The following is a 26,051-nucleotide window of genomic DNA, read 5'->3' as shown; positions in this document are numbered from 1 at the left end:
TAGTTAAAAACATGGCACTGGTACTGAAATAAATGTTAGGGCATGTACAAATGGGGAGAGATTAAAATTCTATTTAAATCTTATTTTAATATATGGCATTTAAATAATTTATATATAAGATGAAGGCATTATATGTATCAAAAACCAAGTTAAATTATGTATTAAACTGTAAAAGGTCTCTGAAAGATTTTAAGTAGGATAGATTTTATTTGCTTGCAAAATGGATGAAATTTGTCTCATTTAAAATGTTTAAGTAGGGATCCCTGGGTGGCTCAGCGGTTTAGCACCTGCCTTCGGCCCAGGGCATAATCCTGGAGCCCCAGGATAGAGTCCCACATGGGGCTCCCTGCATGGACCCTGCTTCTCCCTCTGCCTGTCCTGCCCTCCTTCTCCTCTCTGCGCAACCCCCACCCCCGTGTCTCTCATGAATAAATAAAATCTTAAAAAAAAATAAAAATAAAAAAATAAAATGTTTAAGTATAGGTCTTACATAGATTGATCTTAAACTAAATTTATCTCTGTGATTTTTTTTGCATGGGTGATACTTAGAAATACGAAAGTATTCTAAGATTAAGAGAGGAAATATTATATAATTCTTTCAGCAGGTGGCAGGAAACCAGGCAGGACTTGTGTAAGACAGAGGACAAAACCAGGAAAGACATAAACAACACGGCAGAAATTTGGTGACCAAACCTCTTATGGGTGCCTACACAATTCAGGAAAAAGAGAATGAGGCTGGATTTTGGATAGTAGATGTAAGGCATAAAGTACAAATGGATCACAAAGCAAGACTGACCTGACTCTGGGCCTTAAATGTGGGAATTAAGGCTCCTTTTGCACAGCCTGCCTCAAAGCCTAAGATGGCAGAGAGTAGATATGCAGCCCAAGTGGCCTCAGCTACCTGGACCATGTGTCTTAGAAAGAGATGAGACCTCTGTTTACCTCTCCAGTTATTACTAGATGTCCTCCTCTTGGAACTGGTACAGAGACGAAGAATGGCACGGACACATGGGGGTGGCAAGGGGCTTGGAAATCTAGGCTGGTGGAAAAAAAAAAAAAACACTGAGTGGTTGAGTGGGAGTTTAGACTCACTCAGGAAATGTAAGCAGAGCACTGGGTAAGATTGAAAGAACTAAGTGACTAAAGGTCTTGGTATGGCCACAAACTGAAAAATATTTTCTTCTCTTTGCTTAATGGTTGAACCCAATGCATGTAACACTTTCTTTTTAAAATTGGTAGAGTTGTACAATTTTAAAGTCACTAGGTTAATTATATTTTTTATTTATTTGACTTATCTGTTTTATTGAGTATTTGGTTACAATTATATATATATATAATTGTAATATAATATATATATATATTTCATGGAACACTTACTTAATTCCTATTTGGAAATATTACAGAACATCTACAAACTATTAAAGACTTTCGGATGCACTATCTTTTAGCTGTTATTTTAACTTGTAACCTCCAATTGTTTAGAGAGGAGCATGTCCAATTTTCTTGGTATTCTGAAGAGCTTGGTCATTAATTTCAAGTAAATCTAGCATGCTTTTATGAAAAGAGCCTTACTAAATTGAAAATGATAGGATTTATTTACCTAAAAATCTCTAGGAGACGGGCAAACTAATTAAAATATTATCTCACTTTCCTTATGTCAGCAATGTATTTCAAATCACATTTTGATACTATAATATTTTTTCTATATTAAAAATTAAATATGCTGCTCAGTATCTAAAAATTTGCAAAACTGAGAATATACATTCCAGCTAATGCAAAATGCCAAACACAGAAAAGAGCAAGAAAGAACATTCCAGTATCTGAAAGAATGATGACAAGGCAAATGGTAGGCCTTTAGTAAGATTTTATATTTTGAGAAACATTGTTTTTTATCTAGTAATACTGTAATAGTTGCTAAAGTGTATCACTTAATGTTTGCAAAGTTATTTTGTCATTTTAAAAAACCCAAATGTATTTGTCAAAATGTAAGCACATTTTTCAATTGTGTACACTTTACAGATAATACTGACTGATGTCTAAATCTAATTTATTTTGTTTTCCTAGTGATATTCTCCCTCATTTAAAGTCACAAAAGAGGTTAGTTTTTTGTTTTGTTTTGCTTTTTAAAGATTTTATTTACCCATTCATGAGACACAGAGAGAGAGAGAGGGGCAGAGACACAGGTAGAGGGAGAAGCAGGCTCCTCGCAGGGAGCCTGAGGTGGGACTCGATCCCAGGACTCCAGGATCACACCCTGAGACAAAGGCAGACACTCAACCACTGAACCACCCAGGCATCCCTGGTTTGTTTTCTTTTGTTTTGTTTAAATTCTCAGAGCTCAACATTAAATTCTTTTCAATATGTGTTTTGAAATACTTATAATTTTTCTAAATATAAAAAGGGCTGGCTCTTTGTTCCTTTATGCATTAAGTAACATGATGGGTAAACAACACATTGAAAGCCTATTATTTTGCAGGCTCCCTTTCACTGTGGGAACATTGCAATGAATATCATTTATTTCATCCTATCAGCCTTTATACTATATAGTGCTAGTGGCTAAAAACCCCAAATCAAAGCATTAATTCCTCCCTTTTTGTTTTGATTTCTACTATATTTATTTACGTAGTTTCTTTCACAGATTTGAGAATTAAACATAAAATCATTTCTCTGCACCTTCATATCGTTGTCATGGCCAATAGCAGTAATCTGAAACTTCAGAAGGAAGAGTGTGAAAGCTTTCTGGATCTAGGTCGGAATTTTAATGCTCCATTTACAGTCTGTCAATGCCGCCCACGTTTACAATCTAGAGAACTGATATTTATGGATTACACTTATTATTTTTAAAAAAAGGTTGTTTTTGGTCTAAAAGGATTTGGCAATGTTTGGCAAATGTGTACTTGAAACTATACCTCTATACTTGAAGATAAAGAAAAGGTAGGACTCTTGATGCTACCCAAGAAGTAACAGTTTTCTGTTTTTACAACTGTGAAAAAAAGTAGACTTTATAAATTCTAACTATGTTTATTATAATTTTGAGTAAGGGACAATATGAGTCAGCTGCCCAAACAGGGTAGATCCAGCAGTTTCAGGCAGAATGCCATTACACTTAAATGAGTATCACTACTCTTGAAAACTCTGATTAGCCAAAGACAACAAACAAACAAAACTGAAAACAACCTTTATGCATCCAGGCAGCCATGGGTTAAAAGAGGTACACTTGAAATTAATATGTCACTTATTTCTTAATAAAACAAAAAACTAGGACACCTGAGTGGCTCAATGTTTAAGCATCTGCCTTTGGCTCAGGGCGTGATCCCAGGATCCAGGATCGAGACCCACATTGGGGTCGCTGTGAGGAGCCTGCTTCTCCCTCTGCCTGTGTCTCTACCTCTCTCTCTGTGTCTCTCATGAATGAATAATTAAATCATAAAGAAAAAAAAAACCTATAAGCCTAAGAAATGTTATAAGGGACATCTTCTGTGTTTTCCTTGTTCTTCCTCTTTGTCATACACCATATGATGTACCACAGTGTATGTCATTTGGTACTGTGTGGTGGAAACGTACAGGCTACTGGAATTGGAAATTTTCAGCTCATAGGTAATTCTCTCACTTTTTTTAAGCAAAGAATACTTACTGTATAGAAATTACACTTACTCAAAAAATAACTAAGGTATTCCTAATGCCATCTGGGTTCCACCATTCTTGTTGTCCTCATGTTCCAAATCTCCTTGTTTGGTTTTGGTTTTAGTTTCTGTTTTGTTTAGTTTTTGAGAGAGAGAGAGAGAGAACACATGAGTTGTGGGGGTTGGGGGTGGCACTGATGCAGAGGAAGAGAAAGAATCTTAAGCAGACTCTAACACTCAGTGCAGAGCGCCATGCAGAATTCGGGCTCACTCTCACCACCCTGAGATCATGACCAGAGCCAAAATCAAAAGTCAAATGCTTAAGTGACTGAGCCATCCAGGTGCCCCATCCCTGGGGTTTTGTCATTACGCCCACACCTCTGGGCTCAGGATATCATCTGAGTGTCCTGTGGCAAAGGGGACAATGGGTTCACTGACTGACCAAACCATCCTGATGACTCCAACACCATGACGAATGAGTAAACCATTCTCACATTCCTGGGACTTCAGAGTGTTTATTTTACAGCCTAGGAAAGCTGTCTGGTGTGGGTGGAATGCCAAGGAAAAAGAAGACGCAAAAGAAGGTTTGCAATTATCTTTGCAAAGCTCAATCCAGGCCAGGCTTTGGGATTTGCAACCTTTGCAGAGTAAAGGAAGAGGGCCTGGTAAATAGATTTTGTAGATGTGGCTGGTGAGTTAGGGGCAGGGCGACATGAGGGGGGTGTTTAGTTTCCTCATAATTGAGTATCTCTACTTTTATCCATGCTATCTTCCAGTTGCTGAGAGTTTGGTTTTTTTGTTTTGTTTTGTTTTGTTTTTCTGTTTTTTGTTTTGTTTTTATAATTTCCTATAAACACAGTAGCTAGCATGAAAATCATTTTCTTCCTGCTCTTTTTCCTTCCCAAACTAAGAACTAGCAGAAGTCTTGGCCAGAGTTCCAGCAGTAACCAGATAGTCTGGTCACTTTTTTTGTGGTTCTGCTCCTCCCTGCAACGAGTATGATTAACAAGACAGGAGACTGATGAGCGGTCCCCACCGATGTTCTCAGTCAATTCAACTCCCATCTTTTCCCGTATCTTTCCTCCATCTCTCCTTCACTCATTTTTCTAGTTGTCCTCTGTCCAAACTTCATTAAGGCAGAGAAACAAATCTTGTGTGTTTGGTTTGGGTTTGCGGGTTTGTGATCCAGACATCTGCTGCCCTGTCCTGACTATCACAGCTAAATCTGAGGTACAATATCCATGCATTTGAATCATGTAGGAGTTAAACAAGTGACACCCACCTTCCTTTATTCTCCATGACTCTGCCTTTTTTGATTTCCTTAAATCTCAAGTTAAGGATATTTTTATTTACATTAGAATTGATTATATTACTATAAGTGTCCATTGTTTATTATTTCATCTATAATTTTTTTAAAAAAGGCTGGAATTTAGTCCTTCATGGATGACTTACCCTTGTGGTAAGTCTTGTGGTGCCTTCAGTTTCACATTTTCCCCATGTTTGTCAGAACTACAGAAAGAAGAGCTAGACCTTAAATTCCTCAATTTAAGTGCTCTCACCTGAGTTATGAAAAGATTATGTTCTTTGTATTATTGCAAATTATCACCTACTGATAGTATGTGACTATTTTTACAATTTAGAACTCTCTAGTATTTAATCCATAGAATTTCCTACACTTAATATAAAAAAAAATCAGGGATCCCTGGGTGGCGCAGCGGTTTGGTGCCTGCCTTTGGCCAGGGCGCGATCCTGGAGACCCGGGATCGAATCCCACATCGGGCTCCCGGTGCATGGAGCCTGCTTCTCCCTCTGCTTGTGTCTCTGCGCCCCTCTCTCTCTGTGACTATCATAAATAAATAAAAAAAATTTAAAAAAAAAATCATTGATTATGAACCTACCAGTGTCAAATTTCTTGCTAAATGCTTCATAAGATTAGCTCATTTGATTCTCATAAATAACTCCAGGGGGTAACTCACTGTTAGCCCCATTTTACAGAGGAGACCAATGAGACTCAGAAAGCAGAGGTAATTTGCCCCAAGTCAACAGAATTTATGGGGAAGTTATTTGAATTCAAATCTAGTTTGAACAACTCTAAACCTGTGTGCTTTATATGACATACAGTTTGGGAATATGTTTGCTTTTTAAATTATGATTTTACTTAAATTTGCAACTAATTCTATGACTCTTTTTAGAATTTACAAATATTATTGGAGCTTAGTGACTTCAGAAACTCACAAATCTAAGTAAGAATGTAGTGTAACTGTCCATCACTCAGACACCCACTTCAAAGACATTCATCTGGAATAAACATATTGCCAGCTGCATGACACAGCTACTAGTAAAACAACTGAACTAGATAAGAAACCAGGCCACTCCACCCATGAAGTTCCCCTTATAGAAAGCCGTGGGTGACCTAGATAACTGACCACCAAGTGATCCGCTTTTCCCTTCCTGTGCCCTAATTCTTGCTCTTATGTTTTAAATTCACCAGTAAAGAGTAAACTCACAAAACCCTAAGCATCCCACCCTTAACCTCAATAAAGGCAGAACCCCAGGTTCCCTCCTCTTATCCCTCTCCTCCCTCTTCCTCTTCCTCTACCAGTGACCTATGTGGACCCTGATGTGCCAGGTGTATGCTCTAGGACTTTTAAGTAACAAATCTTGGTTTCTCAAAATCCCTGCTGGTTGTTGCTGAGGTGCATTTTGCAATCATAATAAGAACCACAAGGGCCAGTCTAGCCACAAGAATGGCTCTGAAAGGGGGAAATACCCAGGGAAGTTCACCTCAAGAAGGAGGGACCCAAGTGAGTGCCCCAGGCACTTCTAGCCTTAGACAACCCATAAACAAAGAAGTATCAGTTTTTTTTTTTTTTTTTTTTTTTGTATTTCAGTTTCTTAGCCACAGATTGCCTTCCAAATAATAACAAAAATTTAAAAAAAAAAAAGGTCCTAAATCACCAGTCAGGTAGAAAATGAAATAAGAGTTAAGACTATTTTTAACAGTATAACCTTGAGCATCTTTAGGCAGTTATCTATACACAAGGTTTCTAGACATTGCCTCTGCCTCCTAGAATTCAATGAGACAGCGCTAGGAAATCACTTAGCACAGTGCCAAGAACACGATGAGTGCTTAACAAAGGGCAAGTATTATTTCTTATCATTTCATCTTTATATTTCTCACAAAATATGCAAACCTTCCATTATTCATAGAAAACAAATGTCTCACAGTCAGAACTCAAAAAATAAAGTCAAATACACTGTTTGACAGAACTTTCTCCTCCTACTCTAAGCTGGTTAAATGGATGATATTTTCAATAGGAAAAGGAAAGTATTTATTTTACTTTCAAAGCTGGCAATTTCCCAGTTTTAAAGATTTCAGAGTCATGATTACAATTTATTAACAATTCTCACTGCCTTATGCTTTTTCTCTTCTTTGGAATTCTGGTTGTAGTACTGAGGCAGCCACATATGTTATACAGATATCTGACAAGGCAACACTCCCCCAGCCTTGGCTGTAGCATGCATGCCCCAGTGCTTCTTGTTCTCCTGTGCAATTCAAGTACATTATCATGGGAGCTGCGGGAGCTTCTTGGGGAAAGAAAAAGGATATCTTGGAAGACAAGAAGGACAAAGAGAGACTGAAGTTTGTGATCAAAGAACAAATGAAGAAGGCTTCATTTTTTAAGACTTAGAATTGAACAGAAATATTCAGTTTCCATATAATGTTTCCTGAATAAATGTAGTAGGCAAGAGTTTGTTTATATGATTCTTCCCTTTAATTTCCCCTTTCCCACTGCCTCACAGATCTATCAAGGTCCAAGTGTCCAGAACACATGTTTGGGTCATTCCTCAAGCACTCCAGGACCCCTTATGTGTTCAGTAATTCATCCAACACCTCCTCCCCCACTGCACATATACAAAGAATGCCAAGGCATCTAAGATAACCATCTTGCGATTACGCCAGTTTAAAGTGTTGTGAACAATCCTCTATCCTTTAATGTCATGGTGTTCCCTATACTGACTTTAGCAGTGCTATGGTTATAATTTTGTTAGGGCCATTAAGGAACTATTGTGCCTCTCACCCCATGAATATCTGCGATGATGGCACAATAATCCTATAACCAAGGAATTTTAAGAAAGATCATCAAGCGGTCATATCTTTTTTTATTCCAAATAACCATGCTTCAATGTCAAAACAAGGACTAAGGTGAAGAAGATGAGCAGATAAGATCAAGAGAAATTTCACATCAACATGATTTGGCTTAAAGATCTTTCATGTATTTATTTGCTTCAATAAGCTAATAGCAACTGTGAGCAAGGAGGAAGTGATGGGGTGGATGATGTGCACCAATGTAGGAATGACCAGTCTCTCTCTCCCATTGCCTTAACCACTGCTTACTCTTAGCTGACATGTCTAGTGGTATCTTCTTGAAGATCTTTTTCCTATTTTCTTGAAGGTCAGGTGTCCCCTCAAGGTCAGCATGCGGCATACCAAAAGCAGCTCAGCCCACTCAAGAAAGATGCAGGAAGTCAATGTCAATGTTCATCATGTCTGGCATGCTAGACTGCCCTATATGCTAATGGGAGTCTGGGTGCTCTGGATATGTCTCACATTCTTTGATTTGCAGTAGCACCTGCCATATTCTGACTGGTGACAAAGACTCTCTCAATGACCAGACTTTAAACAGGTTCCTCTGAAGGTGCTTCCGTCTATGCCTCATCCTTTGGCTTCACTCAGTTGTAGGAAGAATCCTACTAAGTCAGTTAAATGAGCTTCCCCTCACCCTTGATCTTACCACCCTTGACATCTGATCAAATTCCTTATTTTTTCTCTTAATATCTGATCACCTTGATCTGCCTTCAGCACAAATCCTGTTATGTTGGTTTAGCAAGAATCCCCCTACCCTTGATATCTTCTCTTAGTAATTTTCCATCCACCAATTTCCAACCCCTCACCCATTCTGCTCTTAGGCTATAAATCCCCAACCGTGCTTATTGTATTCAGAGTTAAGCCTGATCTCTCTCTCTCCTCGATTGTTATAGTCTCGATACCTATCACAATAATCCTGATAAAGTCTTCCTTATCATTTTCACTAGTGTCAGAACTATAATTTTCTTGAATACCAATTACATCCAAAGTAACATAAAACCTTACATAATGGATTATAGTTTATTTATAAGTGATTCCTCTCCTTAGCAATGCATGTAAGAACTTTTCAGTACTTTTCAAAATATGTTCATAATTTTGGAGTACAGCAGGTATTTATCTCTTCCAAGCAAGGTAGCCATATGCGAAGGCAGCAGGAGGTAAATATGTTTCCAAATTTAACTACTTTTGAGGAAAACATGTTAATAGGCAAAGGAACGTTTTTGTTGGGAAAGTATATTCAAGCATAGCAAACAAAGTTTTACTCCTATCAAAACACAGCATGAGATATTCTTAAAAAAAATCACTCATTATTCTATGGTTTGTACATTCATTTTTATGTTCATTATTAGGATGTAAAGGACCCAATAATAATGTAATTTCAAAACTTGAACTATAGGGACAGAATGTGTATTCAGCATTCTGTTCTGAATATTACTTTATTCACTTAAATTAAGGCACTTACAGGAATAAGGCCTTTAGGAGCTCTTAAAATTATATTTACAACCTTCAAAAATCTCGAATTGAGAACACAAATTTTAATTAAAATGTAGTATCAACTGTACTAGAATCAAGGCCCACATTTCATTAAATTTCATGGAAACAAATGTGACCTCACTTTTTCTAAAACATATTTGCATTTTTCTTATTCCCTTGGAAGTTTTAACAATGGTATTAGTATATAAGCAGCACTTTATTCATCTTTATGCTTACTAAATCCTTGAGAAGTCTCAAAAAACAAAATGGAATCATTTTATAACATTAGTACTGAAAAAAATGTAAAAGCATGTGCAATTGTACAAAATTGTCACAACGGACCTATGTAAATATAGCAGCAGTTTTAAAAATCACTTGTGTTTATTTAACAAAAAGATGTGATATACTTATATAGACAATACATGTATACAATACAAATTCAAAAGTATAAGAAACAATAAAGTAAGAAATCTCTTTCATTTCTGTCCTTTACCTTCCACTTCCCAATTTCCTTCTCCAGAGATGCCTAGTCTCACTAATTTATTATGAATACTTTCAGATAAGAGATTTACCTAGCTACGTGACCATGGGAAAGTTACTTAATCAACCCATAACTCAGTTTCCTAAGCTACAAAATAGGTGGAAGAATCTTGAATTAAATAAACATCATTTTATATATAAATTATATTATAATCTTATCACTTCTAATCATTCCTTATCAACTATGTATTAGCACCTTCATATTTTAAGAATTACACCTTATCCCATGGCATGGTTATGTGTTAGGTTATCATATATACACATATATATGAATATATATGTTACACATATGTCAAGTCATTACACTGTAGACCTTAAACTTATACAGTATTATATGTCAATTATATCTCAACAAAATTGGGGGAAATAGTATATGTTGATCAGCTCAATTATGAAATTCTGTCATCCTCAGACTTGTAATGTTTGATAGTGTGAAGTGCCTTTAAAATAAAAGAGATTTCATGCATCCTAATATTGACAATTGCTTTCCTTCCATAGTTTTTCACATCTTCAAATTCAACTGATTAGTTTTTCTATAGAAATACTAATAGAAAACATAAAGGTTTAACTTCCACATGCTCCAATATATTTTCTGTTATTTATTTGTGTATCTGTAAGATTTATTCAACAATGACTGTTCTAGTTGCTAAAGTTATAGTAATAAGCATACATAACATATATAACCTCTTAGAGCTTTCATATTAGAGGAGAAAAATAATATACAGATATATTTAAAAAGTACTTTCAAAAACCATTCTTTCTTAAAAAGATAACAACTCTCAGGAAAACAGAGATGGTCAGGAGCTTTCTTAGAAGTATCTAAAAAAACCTAAAGCAAATATCATACTGAATGAAGTATTCCTAATAGCTTTACTACAGAAATAAAGATGAGTACTACTCTTCTGTTGTCATCACTTTTATTCAACAAATACCAAAAGTCCTAATCATGGGAAGAAACAATGAATGAATGAACATTGAAATTTAGGAATAAAAGAAATTATTCTCTAGCAAATGATTATATATTTTAAAAATCGTATGTACATTAAGCATGTACATATATATATGGAATATATGTAAGGGATCTATACAGAAAAATATTAGAAGCTAAAAAGTGATTTTAGTAATATCATAGGATACAAAAGCCATTTTCTTTCCATATATCAGCGTTCCAGTTATTTATTGCTGCCCAAAACTTACTGGCTCATATGACAACAACCGTTTTTCTTAAATCTCAACGTTTTGTGGGTCAGGAATTCAACTGGCTAGGAAATTATTCTATTGTATGGAAAATCAACAAAAGTCTCTGTGGTGTTCTGCTGGTAGATGTATTAATCTGGAACATTCAAGAGAGATTTATTCACGTGTCTGAAGTCTTGATGGAAATGGCTATAATCCTAGGCTAAAGCTGTGGACTAGATAGCCTCTCCAACATGGCAATCTCAAAAGCAATCAGAAAACGTGCATGCCATCTCAGAACTCCCAACACACCATGTCCTGTCAAGAAATAATAGCTTAAAATTGCCTAGGATGGGAAAATGTTATAGAATCATTCCTATTAGCAAAAGCCATGACAGAGCCCCTCAAGATTCAGAGATAAGACAACAATCTCATATTTTCATGAGATAACTGCACAACCAGTTATAAGAGTTAAATGAAGCCCTGGGCTAAGTATTATACATGGACTATCTCCAGTTCACTCATATAATGCATTTTATAGATGAGAAAATCAGTGGTTAAGTAGATTGGGCAAGCCTTAAAAAAATAGATACATTAAAAGCAAGCAAACAAACAAAAACCAAGGAATTCAGTAGTATCTCTTTAGAATAGAAACATACAACTTAAAGATTTTATATATATATATATATATATATATGGCATAAGTCAATGCAATTTTCAAAACACATGTATTGATAATAGTATTAATTTGTTACAAATATACTAAAAGAAAAAAAAACTGTAGTGACAAAAGCTTGCAAAAGAACCATGTAGAGCAAAGAATCCAGTTTATTTAAAGTATCAATCAAACAGTGGTATGAAGATATAGGTGGAGAAACTAACAATGCAATAAAATGTCATAAATGCACCAGATTTGTAATAGGGAAGAAAGAGAGAGAGAGAGAGACTGTGTGTGTGAGAGAGAGGGAGAGAGAGAGAGTTGTTGCCTTGATACAAAGAACAGGAGGGCAAAGAAAACATGCAGCTCTCAACTGGGAAAACTAATATATAATACATGACTATAAACAGCTTTCTAAAGACAGGTACACTGTGTTAAACATGATTTATATATTTAGCTCGCTCCTGGCTTGAAAATGAAAATCAGTGTTGGATCTACAAACACTGTTGAATTTTTCTGAGCTTTAGCACTAAAAGAAATTGTTCAGTAACACATTTTTTCTCAAGAAGCTGACTGGTTTGTAACCTTATGCAAATTTTCTACCTGGTAAATTCAGTGTGGGGAGGCAGAGAGCAGAGAAGGAAGGTTTCATTTACTTGGATGTATATATACTTCATGGTTAACTTCATGGTTAATAAACTGTAACAAGCCAAAACTAAGTAAAGAAATAGTTGCTCAAGGAGAACATAGGCAAAGAAACATTAATTTTCCCCACTAAATATACTTAATTAGCATAGCTCTCCATTGTGGGCCAGGAAATAATGAGACCATGACAGTCCTTGACTGGGAATGCTGTTGAATCTGTTTCAAAGCAAAGAAACAAAAATAAACAAAACTACTATAACTGTAAGAAGCCCCTCATGTAATAGACATGTGAAGAATCATTTAGAAATGATAAGAAAAGTAATTTTCGTCTGTGAAAGTAAAAAGCACAATTCCACAATTCTGTAATTTTATAGCCACAAATTTATATTCATATACTTAATACTAGGTTATATACATCCTTTTCAAAATAGGTATATTAAGCATACAATGAATTGATAGTGTATTTGTAGTTGGTATGCACAATCAAATGGAAATTTCTGAATGCTCAAAACATTTCCTGAGATTAAACATATTTTGTAGGATAGGTAATTAAGGACACACCCTTGTTCAGCCCCTTTAAACATTATGACGTGGTACTGTTTTCATTTTACATTCAAGATGACTATAGTTCAGAAGATTAAGAAATTGGCAAGGTCTTGCTCTAGTGTGTATCTGAAATTTCTGCATTAGCTTGCTCAGGTCCAAAACACAGTATCTTTTGACTTTCCATATAGGTTTTTATAGTAGGAGAAATGTAATTCCTGGATTCTACTTGTATAAATTAAGGTATATTTTGAGCCCTAATCATTAAGTTTGATTAGTTTTCCAAAATAATCCACTGGGAGTGAGGAGGTGGGGTGTGGCAATAAAGTGAATTATCCACTTAAATGTCTTCCTTATAATAAAATGATTCAGGGCTCCTATGGCTAGTCTACCATATGGTACTAAGGAAAAAATATTTTAGTCACCACATTAAATGATCATTTAAAGAGGGTATTAAAATGAGCACTATTTGCATTACACCATGTTAGGGGCAGTGACAAACCAAAAGAAATACTCCACATTATGTGATCCACCAGAAGTCTACAATCTAATTTGAAGGCCTTAAGAGATACGGTAAATGGAGGATAATTTGTAATCTAGACTTCCCATGAGACTGCTTCATGAGTAAATTTAGGAATAAGAGTTTCGCTAATAGTAAGGCATGGACTTATTTCTGACTCCCTACTACTACTAGCCTGAGTATACCTGAGCTATGACTTTAATTGTGAAATGTCCCAACCTGGTACTCTTTTCTATTTCGATTATTTGTTTTTCTCCTTAACAATAGTTAAGAGGTAACACGTATTACCTTTTAACCCTTGAGATTTCATCTAGTCCTGGAGCTTTAAATACTATCACTGTGCTGATGAATGCCCAACTTATATCTTGAGTATCTCTGAACTCTAGACTTATTTATTCAACACATCTTCCATTGTATGTTGAAAGCCCATATCAAACTTACCTTGTCTAAATATGACTTGTGATCATTCTCCTTAACTGGCACATACCATAAATTAGATGTTTAACCCTTAGAACAAAACTATGAGATAGTTTCCATTAGGCTTCTAATTTGAAAACGAAGAATCTGAGGCATTCCGGCTACAACACACCTATGACTAGGAAGTGCTGAAAATGGTTTGCAAAGTCATTGTCTTCCAGAGTCCCTCCAATCAACCATGACACTATCGCCAAATCTCTCCATATCTACCTCCAGCACCCATCTCAAACGGGATCACTTTTCTGCATCTTCACAGCCATTACCCTGTGGCATACCCATGTATATCTGTCCAGATGTCCAATAGATATTCAAACCTTATGTGCTAATTTTTCTCTCTTGGTCTTCTTTCAGAGATAAAACATACCATAGGCCAACCACTGTTATAAACCATTTTAATGCACAATCTCCTTCATGCCTCCTCTTAGAGCAAGTGATGAGACAGGTTTCATAATTTTCATTTTATAAGTGGGAAAACTAAGGTGTAGAGAATTTTAAAAATTTGCCAATGGCCAGTAAGTGATGAAGATGCAAACAATCTTTATTGTCTCCAGTGTCCACATTTTCACAATCACTGCACTACACACCTCTCCTTCTCCTAGTCAACTCTGCCAAAGGAATGTACTTCTACCCAAAGGAATGTAATAGGCAGGCCAAATCTCTGGGACTTATCCCTGACTTCTACTTTCAGTTATTCCTACCATCCAACTATTAAGCATGTCTTTTCAGTACTACCTTCACCATATACCTCAAACCTGATTACTTATCTCCATCTTCATTGTCACTAGCCTCTTACATTCCACCTTTTTTTAAAGATTTATTTATTTATTATAGACATAGACAGAGAGAGAGAGAGGCAGAGACACAGGAGGAGAGAGAAGCAGGCTCCCGACCAGGAGCCCGATGTACATCCCACCATTTTAAGTTCCTGAGGTACATCAATAGGATATTCCACATTTCTTAAAGTCCTTTCTCCTTATATCAGCCAGTGTGATCATTTTAAAACCAAATTAGGCCATGTCACTACAGGCCTCCTGAAATTAGAATAAAATCCAAGCTCCTCTCCAGGACCAACCATCCCCCCAGAGAGCTCACTCCAGGCTCCCTTGCATCCACCATTCTCTAGTCACACTGGTCTTCCTTCTCTCCCTGAATAATACAAAGCATATTCCATTCTAGAGTCTCTAAGCCTGGATATCCAGATTATAGGCTCTGCCAATCTTATAGGTCCTAGTACCAGTGTAACAGCAGAGTCTTGCCTTAGTTACAATCACCAACATGGCCCTCCTTCTTGTGCACACTTGTCACGCTTTATCACATAACCTATTTTGTTTTCTGCATAGTTCTTATCACATCTGAAGTTGCACATACATTTATTTGTATTAATTTTCAGTCTTTCCTAAACTATAAGAAAGGCTACATAATGGGAGGGACTTGCCTGTATTGTCCATCATTTTAAAGTCAACTCCTGGAAGTGTGCTTGGCATATAGGAAGCATTGAAGTATCTTTTGAACATTTTAAATGAATGCCAAAAATGATCCTACTCTCTGAGTTTATACCTCTCATATTTTTAAGGAAACTCACTTTACTCATTTTAGAATTTCACCTACATGTTTTTGATTATACTAGTCTTACTCATTGTCTAATTATGACAAATAGTATACATTTATTAAGGATTTATTGTGCTAAGCATTTTATATGACTTTAACTCTCATAGATAATGCATACAACCTATGAGGTCCCCATTCTCATTTCACAGAAAGGTAACCAAGGCCAACAAAAGTTAAAGAACTTGCTCAGGACCACAGACATAACTTTTCAAGGCTGATATTTAAATGAAGGTTTATCTTACTCTAAAAGTCCAGCTCTTTCAAATGTATCCAGTTATGTATCTGGTAAGGGTAAATAAATAATAAAGAAAAGAGAAACCAGTAAAAAATTTAAAACACAAATGTAAAAAAAATGAGGAAAATAGTTCAGCTGTGTAATTGTAGGAGCAGAATAATGACTTACTTGGTTAAGGTGAGGGGCTGGTAAATTAATTTCATACAAGAAGTAAGCTGTTGGAAATCTTATAATAACAAATGGTAGAGCATAACTATAGAAATATCTTCAAATATTTTAAATAAGTTATATTATATATGGATAATAGGGAAACCAAGGTGTCTTATTATTTTTTTAAATATTTTATTTATTTATTCATAAGAAACACAGAGAGAGAGGCAGAGACATAGGCAGAGGGAGAAGCAGGTTCCCTGCAAGGAGCTTGATGTGAAACTCAGAACTCAATCCTGGGAACAGGGGGTCTTAAAGTCACATCCCTCAGCTAAAGAGCTTTAATGCAGGGAGGCCCACCACACTTTTTCATACAAGCCCTGTGGCAGAGCTGCTGAACAAAGGTTACCACGTGGATGGATGACTGGGATTTTAACTCTCAAAAAAGGGTGTTCTGTTTACTCAATTTTACCAGATAATTACTATGTTTAAATCAGTAGGTGCTGGATTTGCCCTAGTAAGTTTTAGAGAACCTCACATAGTTCAAACCAGTAGAAACTTCAGGAATGATTAAATCTAATTTTCAAGTCTTCTAACATTGAAACTGAAACAGATAAAAATGCATAATTTGTAACAGATAAAAATTTATAATCTGTGCTCATTGCATTCTATTAATAGCCATTTGAAATAAGATGCGTGGCTATTTTCATTCCCATTTTTACAAATGAATTAGGCCCAGGATTGTGACTGGAAGAGGAAAAGTCACATGAAGGCTAACCTGCCACCAACTATCAACTGGGTTCCTACTGTATAGAAATAAAAACAGAGGAGAAACATGAAATGCTGAGACTTGGTATTTCTAAAAGAGCTTGCACAAGCCCTTCTTTATAGTATCAGTGAGATTTTCCTAAATCTAATGTATAAGAAGCTTTATGTACTTCTCTGGAAGCACAGACATTAGAGCTTCATTTACTAAGTAACCAACCATTATATTTATGATATATATAAATATATAAATTTATTTTATATATATAAAAGAAAGTTGACAACAGAGACTTGAATTTATAAGAAAATAAAGTCCTTCCTTTAGTTATAAGAATAAAGAAAAATACTAGGAAAAGCGAGCAAATCCTATTATTCCCAATTAATACATCCTTTTTTTTTCTTTGGGAAGCAATATTAATAAATAACAAAAAGAAAAATCCCAATAGAAAAACAGACAATTAGCAATTCTAAAACTAAAACAAGACAATATGAAGTTTAGTTCAGATACAAATGGGACACAAACAGATTTATATATAAATAAGGAAGATGAGCTTAGGCAGAGAGGAAAGAACAATTGTTGTTATAATTAAGACACCTAAGAGTGAGAGAAGGTTGCTAATGAGAGAGGTTGCTGACAGTACAGACTGTAAGATGAAAATATCAGTTAAAAAGAAAAAAAAAAAAAAAAAAAGAAGTGGGGCAAGAGAGAGCTAAACTAAAATGGACATATATACTAAAAGGTCAGAAACACTTGAAAATGTTAAAATTGAAAACAGAGACCAATCTTAAAAATTCTGAGAAAAGTTCAAATTAGCCTATTTTTCAAGACTCATTTAACCTAGGCCATTTCTTGTTTTTGCTTCTGCAAATCACAAGCAAAACCTGAACCATTGCCCAAGGCTGATATGACATAATCACTGACCAATTCCCTATCATTCAAGAAATTCTAACATTATAACCAATCACAGTGACTTGAGGAATAGTCACTGCTTTCTCACTGTGTCAGCTGTTTAACAACAATATATCCCTGAGCCTCCTTTGATGTTTTGGTTTGAATGTTCCCAGTTCACAAACTGGGCCTCACTTAAAGGAACTATACTTCTAAGTCTTTCGCTACAGTCTTTGTTTTAAAGTCTTTTTTGTCTGATATGAGTATTACTTCCATAACTTTTTGTTTCCATTTACATGGAATATCTTTCTCAATTTCTTCACTTTCAGTCATAGATCTGAAGTGAGTCTCTTGTAGGTAGTACATAGGTGGGTATTGTGCTTTTGTTTTTTTAATCTCTTCAGCTACCCTTTATCTTTTGATTGGAACAGTCCATTTACATTTAAACGAATTACTTGGGCACCCAGGCGGCACAGTCTTGTTAAGTGTCCAACTCTTGGTTTTGGCTCAGGTGGTGATGTGAGGGTCATGAGATTGAGTCCCTACTTGGGCTCCGTGCTCATAGCAGTCTACTTAAGACTCTCTCTCCCTCTCTCTCGGCTTCCTTCTGCTATGCTCAAGAGCATGCTCTCTCTTAAATAAACAAATCTTTTTTAAAAATAGGGAATTATTAATAGGTATGTACTTACTGCTATAATTTATTAATTGTTTTCTAGTTGGTTCTGTGATTCTTCTCTTCTCCTTTCTTCACTTGCTCTCTTTCCTTGTGGTTTGACTGTTTTCTTCAGTGTTATGCTTGGGTTCCTTTATCTTCCTTTTGTTATGTATCTATTATAGGTTTTTGGTTTGCAGTCACCATGAAGTTCATATATATCAACCTACTTTTATAGCAGTCTATTTTAGCTGATAGTCACTTGATTTTGAACACATTCTAAAGGCACTACACTTTTACACCTCATCACACTTTATGTTTTTGACATTACATTTTACATCTGTTGTGTGAGTATCCTTTATCTACTTATTGTACCTGTAGCTGACTTTTCTATTTTTGACTTTTAACCTTTATACTAGTTTTTAAGTGTACGATCCATTACCTTTACCATATGTTTGTCTTTCCAGTGAGGTTTTTTTTTTTTTTTCATGTATTTTCTTATTTCTAGTTATGGCCTTTTCTATTCCACTTAAAGACCCTTAAATATTTCTTCTAAGGTCAGGTTAGTGCTGATGAAATTCTTTAGTTTTTGCCTGTCTGAAGAATTCTTTCTATCTCCTTCAATTCTGAATGATAACTTCACTGGGTAGAGTATTCTTGGTTAGAAGTTTTTTCCCTTTCAGAACTTTAAAAATATTTGCCACTTTCTTCCAGCCTGCAAAGTTCCTGCTGAAATATCAGCAAATACTTTTATGAGGTTTCCCTCACATGTATCTATTTGTTTTTGTCTTCTTGCCTTTAAGATTATCTCTTTATTTTTAACTCTTGCCATTTTAATTATAATCTCAGTGTAGATTTCTTTGGACTTAACTTTTCTGCGACTCTCTGTGCTTCCTGGACCTAAATGTCTGTTTTCTTCCCCAGGTGGGAGAAATTATTCAGCCATTATTTCTCCAAATACTTTTTCTGCCCTTTTCTCTCTCTTTGCTTTCTGAGACCCCTATGATACAAATGCTATTATGCTTGAATTTATCACTTTTTAATTCTTTTTATTTTTCTTATTCTGATTGAGTGATTTCTATCTTCTAGATCATTCATCCATTTTTATTGTATTATCTGATCTGCCATTGATTCTCTCTAGTGTAGTTTTCATTTCAGTTATTGTATTCTTCATCTCTGAATAGTTTTTTTTTTTTTTTTCCTTTCATTTTCTAACTCTCTGTTGAAGTTCTTTCTATGTTCCTCCATTCTACTCCCAAGTTTGGTGAGCATCTTTACAAACATTATTTTGAATTCTTTATCAGGTAAATTACTTATCTCCATTCATTGGTATATTTTTTCTGCAGTTTTGTATTATATCTTGCTCATTTGGAACATATTCCTCTGTCTTTTCATCTTCTTTGATTTTCTGTGTTTGCTTCTATGGATTAGGCAAAACAGCTATCTCTCTCAGAAATACATGAGTCTTGAAAGAGTGGTCTTGTGTGGATGTGTCCCCTAGGCAGACTGTGTATGGCTGGTGGCAGGCTAGCCATAGCTGGAATGGGCAAAGGCTAGGGAGCTTCTGCGGCACACTGTCAGGGCCCACTTGACAGGATGGCCAGAGAGGGAATGTTTATAGAATAGGGGTCCTGAGGTGTACCTCACAGGGCTGCCCCAATGAGACTGCTGGAACTGGAGCAATATAGGTCAGGGGTCCCAAGAGAGGGACAACTGGATCTGGAGCAGGTGAGCACTGGGGGTCCCAAAGCCACCTTAGGGAGATGGCTGGAGCTGGTTTGGGAAAGGGGCTTGACTGTGCTGAGGTAGTCCTAGCAGGGAGGCAAGCATGCCTGAACCCAGTACTATTAAGACGGAGGAATAAAACAGAAAGTTAGTGCTTGCTGGCAAGTCCAACCTTGGAGAGAGCTCCAATAGTTTCCCATCCACATGGTAGATATTCTTAGGTTAGTAATTGAATTTCCTTCACTTATAATCTAGTTGTACATTAAACCACCATTTTTTACTGTGCTCAAGGGCAAGTGAGTCCGCACACATTCTTTTCTTTTCCTTTTTTGTTAAAAGGATTTATTTTATATAGAGAGAAAGATAATGGCCGAAGGGCAGAGGAAGAGGGAGTCTTAATCAGACTACTTGCTGAGTGTGGAGCCACAGCCACATGGGACTCAATCTCACAACCCTGAGATCATGACCAAGAATTGGATACTCAACCAACTGCACCACCCAGGTGTTTTTGTTTTTTTTTTTTTTTAATTCAGAACAGTTTGTTCATTCTTTCTTTCCTTCCTTTATTCCTTCTTCCTTCATTTTTCTTTCTTTCTTAGTTTTTAATTCTAGTATAGTTAACATACAGTGTTATATTAGTTTCAAGTTCACAATATGTTTTTTCAAAAATTCCACACATCACCCTGTGCTCATCATATAAGTGCTCCTTAACCCCTATCACCTATTTAAGCCATCCTCCCACCAACCTCCCCTCTGGTAACTTATAATTTTGACAACATGAATGAACCTAGAGCATATTTTGCTAAGTGAAATAAGTTAGAGAAAGACAAATATTGTATTATTTCACTTATATGTAGAATCTAAAAAAATAAAGCAAAGTAAAATAGAAACTGACTCATAGATACAGGAAATAAACTATGGGTTACCAGAGGAGGGAAGAAGTTGGGGGTTAGGTAAAGAACATGAGGAGCATTAAGAGGTACAAACTTTGAGTGATAAAATAAATGAATCACGGGCATATAATATACAGCACAAGAAACAGAGTCAATAATATATGAATAACTTCATATGGTGACAGATTATAACTAGACTTATCATGGGGTCTTTTCACAACATAAAAATATCAAACCACTATAATATATACTTGAAACTAAGAGGATATTGTATGTCAATTATACTTCAAAAAGAGAAAGAACAAACTTTTTTCCCCATTATGTGGCCGTATACACAATGAGTTTTGTTAGTCAATACATTTTTAAATTTAGGCTCAAATCAAAATCATTTTTATTGTATTTATTAGTATGTAACCTTTTGGTAATAAAAATAAGGCTACCCATCCTGATTTATTTTTTGAGAAATGCATATTTACACAGATATCTTCTCAAAACCTGAGAAGTCAAACATTTCCTAAAGCACAATTTGGTATTAGATCATGATGGTGCCATACATTCCTTACAATTTACCTTAGGGTCATTTTATCATAACATCCCACTTCCCTATGTTTATGTAGGTTTAAGGAAAGAATAATAATTAATTATGTAAAAATAGTTAAAAGTTTTTGAAATATCTTGTTCTGGTACTATTTAAAATATCTTTTAAGTTCTAATGCCTTCTGGAAAACTCAGGCATATTTCTAAGAACTTAAAAATGCGGGTGCTTCTTTGACTATTAAAATCTTAGGTTTTACTTATTAATAAAGTCCCATGTAAACAGTATAATTAAATGCCTACCATATCCCAGGCACTTTTCCATGTGTTTTGAGAATTCTTTTTTAAAAGGTGGGGAGGGAGTCATAGCTCTAGGTCTTCCCATTATTATAATAGTATGTTCCAGTATTTTTGCAAGTAAACTAATGATCTTAAATCTTCTGGGTCTAAAATCTTGTGATAGTCATCTGAAAAATTACTAGTAAAGAACATTGTGGTAGATTACAAAGACAGGCTACTTTACATCCCCCATCAAGATGTAGTATTGATTTCCCCTCTCTTTGAGTTAGAGCTGGCTCTATAATTGCTTAGCCTACTGGAATTGGGGAAAGGGAAGCTATGCCAATTCTAGTCTAAGGCTCAAAAACTCCTGGCAGTTTCTACTTTTGTGCTTGTGGGTTACCCTGAGTTTCCATGTAAGGAACATGGTTACCCGTTAAGAATGACACAAAAAGATACCAGGTGGAGAGAAGAGACTTTGGGCTACTTGGAGAAAAGCATGGCCATCACGGCCTGCCAGTTGACCTCAGATGCTTCCAGCCCCAATGCCATTTGATTATAATGCTCTAAGAACCCAAATGAGATCAGGGGAACTGCCCAACTGAGCCCATTCAAGTCACAGAACCATGAGAGATATCAAAAGCAATAGCTTTTAAGTTTCTAATTTTAATTTAGGATACTAAATTCCAGGATCACTTACTATACAGCAATATATTACTGAAACAGATATTATATTTTGGCATAACAGTAATTATAATTACATTACTTATCATTACATTACTTATCCTATGAAGTATATATTTTAGACTACACATAATAAAATCCCTAAATATACATATATATGTATAGTCAATTCTGCTATAGGGATCCCTGGGTGGCGCAGCGGTTTGGCGCCTGCCTTTGGCCCAGGGCGCGATCCTGGAGACCCGGGATCGAATCCCACATCGGGCTCCCGGTGCATGGAGCCTGCTTCTCCCTCTGCCTATGTCTCTGCCTCTCTCTCTTTCTCTCTCTGTGACTATCATAAATAAATAAAAAATTTAAAAAAAAAAAAAATTCTGCTATAATCTGACAAAGGCAGTGCTAGAAAAGCACTAAATTATGCAAAATCTTGCAATATAAGCCACAAAGTCTATGCAAAACAGAGTTAGGTGTATACAGCTCAGAAACTTTGTCAGTGACACATACAAAATAAAGTTAGAACCTAATTAATGTGGCAGCACAATTTTGTACATATTAAATGATTGAAAAATACATGAATATTGCAATAAATATGGCACTTTACCTTGTAAAAGACCTGAAGTTTACTCATGGAGTGGGTATCAGAAGAGCTGTAGCTGTGTTATTATGAGTTGGCCTTCAGCACCAAAAAGCAGCTAAAGCACAGCTTGACTGCAAGAAAGTTAGATAGTTAAACATTTCCTTAACTAAAAATATATGTATATTAAAGTTACCATTTCTCCAAAATGACATCAACCATTGCACATTTCAGTTTTAGCTTAATATACTTTATCTGCATGATATATGGTCCAGAAAAAAATAAAACAGTATCCCTACTATCATTAAAACTAATTTTCAGTTTTACCAAAATTACTCAAATATAGACCATAATTTTCAGAAATACTATTTCCCCCAAAAAAAAACGCTAAAAGAAAATGCCATATTATAAATCATCAAATTAATAAAATACAACTATTCTAAGATATTTTAATATTTTGAAATCTCTTCATTTTAAAGATGCTAAAGAAAACTTTTAAATGGTGAGATACCATCTAGAATCAATATTTTGCATACTTGAGGAAATAGCCTATTTATCCCATTAAATGAATTTAAAGAAAAATAATTTTAAAAAATATTAGCATATCATAGGTAAGGGAAATATTGTAACTGGGAGGAGGGGAGGAAAAAAAAGATAAGCTCTATAAGAGGAAGCCTCTTGATATTTATAGTCCTGTTTTTAGTAGTCTCTATTTCATTAAATCCAGGAAAGAAAAAAATTTGCATTCTATGTAAACTTTTGAGAAATTTTCTTAAACAATGTTTTGTTCTCATATGGCTTTTGAAGGACAAAGTATGAATGCCTAAGTGTTTGAGATTGGCTTCAATTATGTCTCAATACTTAAGTATTAGAATTTTAAGTAAGGGAAAAATTTTAAGTAAGGCATTTCTGCTATTTTAAAGTTTTATTCTTAAAAAGAATAAATAAAAATAAATAAATAAATACTTATTCTCAAAATCCTTATTACATTGTTGCTATAATTTTTCATAAAAAGAGAAGTAAAGCTTCATTCCTAAATATGAAATTCAAATGGTTCTAAGCAACTAATTAAAGAAAATAACATGCATTGTGTCAAGTAGGAATCCCTGCTGTCCTGCTGTTACACAATTCCAGTCTAGTCACTGGAGTAACAGAGAACCCTAGTTTGTTTAACACACTCATTAACGAGGCAATTGCAATTTTTTGTTTGTTTTTTGTTTTTTGTTTTTTGTTTTTTACAGAGATCTTAGACAATTACAAGGGGGGCTGGGATTGTGACTCTTTTCAATGTTGGAATGTTTCAAAGCAGAAAATTACAAATAGCACAGGAAGTATTTTTTTTTTTTTTAGTTTTGTTTTACTCGATGTAACTTAATTGAAATGATTCCAAGAGAACAAAATTAAGTCTCTTGGTCAGCTCAAAATGATCTTAGTCATTAATTCTAACAGCAAGTTGCTTAATTTCTTTTAAAAGTTAATACATTTACAAATGGGTTATTATTATCGGATAGGCCAAATAGTCGTACACACTTACTTAAAGTTAAATGCCAATGAGCTGAAGAAGTCAGTACTTCAGAAAACTTTAAGACAGGCATAAAAGAGCAGAAAACTGCAGTATCCACTCCCATCCGTTCAGGCTCTTTGGAAAGGGTCTCCGCAGGAACCGGCCTACTTGGTGGTGGCCCTATCATCTGGGGTGTGTAACACGCTCCTGAACACAGCTCTGCAACGTCTCCGAACCCGGTAAGATTCAGGACGCAGCAGCCGCGTGCAGGAAGCAAAGCCCTCAGCAGGGCACCCGCGGTGGTGCCCCTCCTGGAAGACGAGGCTGATCACACCGATAGACGATGCTCAAGTGCCACGGCGCTCCTGCAGTGTGCTCGAAAGGGTTAATTTAAGGGTTTCTAATCAGCTAGAAAGTTAACAGATGTGCATACACAAATAACCACAACGTACAAAAACTTTCGGGCAGCCCGGGGGGCTCAGCGGTTTAGCGCCGCCTGCAGCTCAGGGCGCGATCCTGGAGTCCCGGGATCGAGTCCCGCGTGGGGCTCCCTGCATGGAGCCTGCTTCTCCCTGTGCCTGAGTCTCTGCCTCTCTCTGTGTGTGTCTAATAAATAAAACTTTAAAAAAAACATACAAAAACTTTCAAAATGTCTCAACCCAAAAAACTCCAGGGAAGTATCACTCCTTGGTTTAAAGTTGTTTTAAAATAGAGGAAAGATGGCTATTAAAATCAGTGTCCGTTTCAACCCTATCATTTCAAAGCCGCCCCCCCCCCGCCCCCCAGCGCCGCCTCCGGGGCCGCCCTCCCCGCCGCCCTCCCCGCCGCCGGGGGCGCTCTGGGGCGAGGAGCGTCCGTCCGTCCGTCCGTCCGTGCGTCCGTCCTCGGCGCCGGTTACCTGCGGCCGCAGCCGTCCGCGGGGCCTCCTTCCCGGGGTCCGCGGCCTCCGCCACGGTCCGGGGGGCGAGTCGGGCCGGAGCGCGGGCGGGGCGGGCGCGCCGGGGACTCGGGGACTCGGGGACTCGGGGACTCGGGGACTCGTGCGCTCGCTCCCACGCGCCCCGCGGCCCCGGGACCCGCCCGGCTCCCCGCTCCCCGCTCCCCGCTCCCCGCTCCCCGCCCGCGCGCGCCCGCTCCGTGCCCCGGGGTGGGGGGAGGGCGGGGGCGCCCTGCGCGGGCGGGGCGGGGCGGGGCGGGGCGCGCCTGGGTCCGGCAGCCTGGCGCGGGGGGTGGGGAGATGGGGGCTCCCTACGGGTGTGGGGGGTGGGTTAGGGGCGGGGCGCGCCTGGTCCGGCAGCCTCGAGCGAGGGGGATGGGGGGCTCCCTAGGGTGGGGGTGGGTGGGTCAGGGGCGGGGGCGCCTGGTCCGGCAGCCTCGAGCGAGGGGGATGGGGGGCTCCCTAGGGTGGGGGTGGGTGGGTCAGGGGCGGGGGCGCCTGGTCCGGCAGCCTCGAGCGAGGGGGATGGGGGGCTCCCTAGGGTGGGGGTGGGTGGGTCAGGGGCGGGGCGCGCCTGGGTCTGGCGGCCTCGCGGGGGTGGGGGCGCCCTGCGGGGGCTTCCGTCGGCCGCTGCCCGCAGAGGGTGGAGACCGCCAAGCCAAGGGTGACACTGGTCGCGCCGCCCGGGAGCGTCTGTATCGCAGGTGGCAGGAGATGGGTGTCGGGAGCACAGCCAAGCGGAGCCCTAGGCCGAGGGCACTCACCTTGCGCTCCTCGACAGGGTGTGGGAAGAAGCGCGGTTGCTCCTACGCTTCAG

The 26,051-nt window shown here is 37.4% G+C and overlaps 1 long non-coding RNA gene across 3 annotated transcripts in view; it reads right to left on the bottom strand.

Annotated features, from left to right (window-relative positions):
• Positions 1-25,055, bottom strand: part of LOC112671705 (uncharacterized) — a 34,281-nt gene extending 9,226 nt beyond the window's left edge. Inside the window, exons 1-3 of one of the 3 annotated variants that reach the window (XR_003143805.3) lie at positions 24,328-25,055; positions 22,821-22,927; positions 738-1,039 (exon numbers count right to left, since the gene is read on the bottom strand). This is a non-coding gene — a long non-coding RNA (uncharacterized LOC112671705). Of the gene's footprint in view, positions 1-737; positions 1,040-11,774; positions 12,482-22,820; positions 22,928-24,327 lie in introns of those variants that run through there. The other 2 variants (XR_007407707.1, XR_007407706.1) reach the window with 2 other exon arrangements.
• Between the last annotated feature and the right edge of the window lie 996 nt (positions 25,056-26,051).

This window comes from Canis lupus, chromosome 32, assembly GCF_003254725.2.
Source record: "Canis lupus dingo isolate Sandy chromosome 32, ASM325472v2, whole genome shotgun sequence".
NCBI classification, from domain to species: domain Eukaryota; kingdom Metazoa; phylum Chordata; class Mammalia; order Carnivora; family Canidae; genus Canis; species Canis lupus.
This window is presented reverse-complemented; position numbering and strand designations above follow the sequence as displayed.